Below are 3,101 nucleotides of genomic sequence, written 5' to 3' on the forward strand. Positions count from 1 at the left end.
TGACCCGTATGAGATTGTCACATGGACAGAGTCATGACTTGAATCTCATACATCGGTTCGTTCTTGGATCCTTAGACCTGAGATGTCTAGAGTATCTGATATGAGGAGTGGCGTGTCTTGACTGCGTCAAACGTCGTCTTTAACCGGATGATTATAACGGCGTTGATCAGATACGTTCACGAATCATATGGAGATAATGGACATGCAATATGGGACTTGTCACCTCCTCAATAGGAGAGATATCGCTGGGCCCTCTCGTGGAAGTCGGACTATGAAAATGCGTGGCCACGCTATAGATGAAGTTGCATCTATTTTATTAGTTGATTTGCCAAGACGAGAAAGCGGTTGAACTTGAAGGGTGGCTCACACCATGCCCTTGTTCAACTTATGATATCGTGAGATAAAGGATCAGAACTCGAGCTGTTATTGCCTTGGTTAGATCACCTCTAGCTCAATTCAACGTGGGTGGTCATGGCGTCTTGCTAGAGGCTAACCATGACTTGTAGATCGGGAATGGTTCTCGAGGCTGCTGCCACTGCGAATGGGCCTACAAGGTCACACACCATTAGGGATGGACTTATATGTGAAGTTTCGGAAAGGAAGACTTGGATTTGGTCGGAAAAATCGTTTTCGGATCAAATCAGAGTGTCGGGACGTTTTCAGCCTTCTGACTCGGACCGAGTCAGTATTTGACTCGGACCGAGTCAGTTCCATGCGGGTCGAAGCCCAGAAAGTGTTTTGGGCTTGGATGATGTTTTGACTCGGTCGAGTCAAAGTTTTGACTCGGTCCGAGTCAATACTAAATGGGCCGAGTCAAGAGTTGGCAATGGGCTTGTGCTGATTCGTTCTGACTCGACCGAGTCAGAGTTCTGACTCGGACCGAGTCAATACTCGGAAAAAGTCTCTTTTCACAAGGATTAAGGTTTCTATCTTATAAGGAGGTGTTGGACGCCGTCCTAAGAAGAGAACTCAACTTACAGAACCCTAAGACAGATCTAGAACACAAGAAAATCGTTCCTTTTGAGGTTCTAGTTCTAGGGATTCGATCCCAAGTCTTGAAAACCCTATTCACTTCACAGATCCTAGCAGATCAGTTCCAAAAGCGTTTGGAATCCTTCCCGTCGGTGTGGATACGTGTAGAGGAGCTGTACTTTCAGCTCTTGGTGATTAAAACAGACCATGGATCGATTGCTATTTTCAGATCTTCAGGAAAGAGGTAAGGATTCGATTCCTACGGTGATATACACGACTAAACGGGGTTTTACGAATGATTTTGGTTACGTGTGACGTTTGACTAGGTTTAGATTATCCTTCCGCTGCATGAAACCTAGTAAACCAAACCCTAGATCCATATGATCGCATGCTAGGAATCCGTAGCCCAATCCAACAGGTTCCCCAATATATCAAAAAAAAATCAAAAGATTAAAATACGAAAAAGTTAAATCTTAAAATATATGACACATAAACAGTTTGAATATTAAAATAAAATTGTTCCAATATAAATAATTTCTACAAAACAATTTTATGATAAATGTTAATGTTGGAAAGAGTATCAAATGAAGATTTAATATCTAGAAGATCTCAAACAAAAATAAAACATGTCAATGTGAAGAAATGTAAGGAACAACTAGTAAGGGAATGACTTGTAAGAGAAAAGAAAATATGCTATTTGTGACACCCGTAACCCCGTATCCCGCTTACAGGTTGTGCCACGTGGACAATAAAATCACAATCGGAAAATTTTGAAATATAAACTCGCGGGAAAGTTAAAACGATCCATTTTAAATATAATACAGCGGAAGACATTATAAAATACATCAATACGTTCGCACACGCTTGGAACGGTACCAGTACATAATACAAGTGGTGTGAAAACTATAACACAAAAAGTTCGAAGATCACCACTCTTTATTTTTGAAAACAGAATGCGTTAAAGATAATTATACATGATCAGGAAGTCTAGCTGTCACCGGGTCCCGTGTCTGCCTCAGTCACTGTTGCTGCTCACGACCTGAAACGTTGCATAACAACGTCCTAAGCTACGTGCTTAGGGAGGAATTCGGGTGTAACCCGAGATTTCTATTTTTATTGAAAACGGCCAAGCAATATAGTCAATAATATACATATACATGCGACGGGATATTTCAATAAAATCAATCATCATTGAATCAATCAGCAATTCTCAAACAATGTCCGTCAATCGTCTCTACGTGTATATCACACGTAGGTAAATACAACAACTCGTTCATGCCTGTGTCGAACACGAGGCGCAACAGTCCAAGCAAAAATCGTTTGCGAGGACCTCAAGTGATCTTCATACTCCTCATCGGTCACCGATATCACGGCTCTCGGTACCGGTCATCCCATACCCACTCCAGACATCGATCCCCGATGCCGCCGACTGCCGGGCGAAGCAGCTCTATGCTAACTCCCCCTCGCCGACCATCCGCCTCGGAAAAATACTCATCAGACTCGAGCTCAAATCTTTCAGAGTATATCCGTACCACCTCGCCGGGGGACACACGCAACTACCCGGGTCTCAGGTTTATTTGCCAGTCAACGGGTGACACACGCAAACCCGAAGTCCGTTCCATGGCCAATGGAACGTTGGCGCGGTTGCCAAAGAACCGTACTTCCTCGTCACGCATTCGAGTGACACACGCAAACCCGAATGCGTGAGTCTCTGGATGCCATAACCGTTTATCAGAAAACGGTGGCGCGATACGAAGATCGCCACAATCACAAACACGTCACCGCGGTATGATAATCGATCCGGATTGATTATCATACATCGAAGACTTCAGTAAATGCAATCATCATTTTATTATTTATAAGATTACCCGACTACAATCATACGTTTCACAATATCCGGACCCATCCGGTATATTGCTAACGTCATGCAATTCTACCCGTTTTAATCTAACTTTAAATATCATTTATTTACCGGTTATACTATTTATATTATTGTTATTTATTTTTATTTATTATTATTTTGTTTCTCAATAATCATTTGAATTTTATTTATTCATTTATTTGTTTATATATTTATCGATTCATTACTAAAATTATTTTTATTGTTATATTTCAAAATTATCTTACAA

General features: G+C 41.4%; 1 long non-coding RNA gene across 1 annotated transcript in view; it reads right to left on the minus strand.

Moving 5' to 3' along the window:
* Positions 1–1,748: 1,748 nt before the first annotated feature.
* Positions 1,749–3,101, minus strand: part of LOC104816909 — a 1,989-nt gene continuing 636 nt past the window's right edge. The window contains exon 2 of the long non-coding RNA XR_772384.1: positions 1,749–2,011. This is a non-coding gene — a long non-coding RNA (uncharacterized LOC104816909). The remainder of the gene's footprint in view (positions 2,012–3,101) is intronic.

Source organism: Tarenaya hassleriana, unplaced genomic scaffold (genome assembly GCF_000463585.1).
Source record: "Tarenaya hassleriana unplaced genomic scaffold, ASM46358v1 Cleome26, whole genome shotgun sequence".
In the NCBI taxonomy this organism is placed as follows: Eukaryota; Viridiplantae; Streptophyta; class Magnoliopsida; order Brassicales; family Cleomaceae; genus Tarenaya; species Tarenaya hassleriana.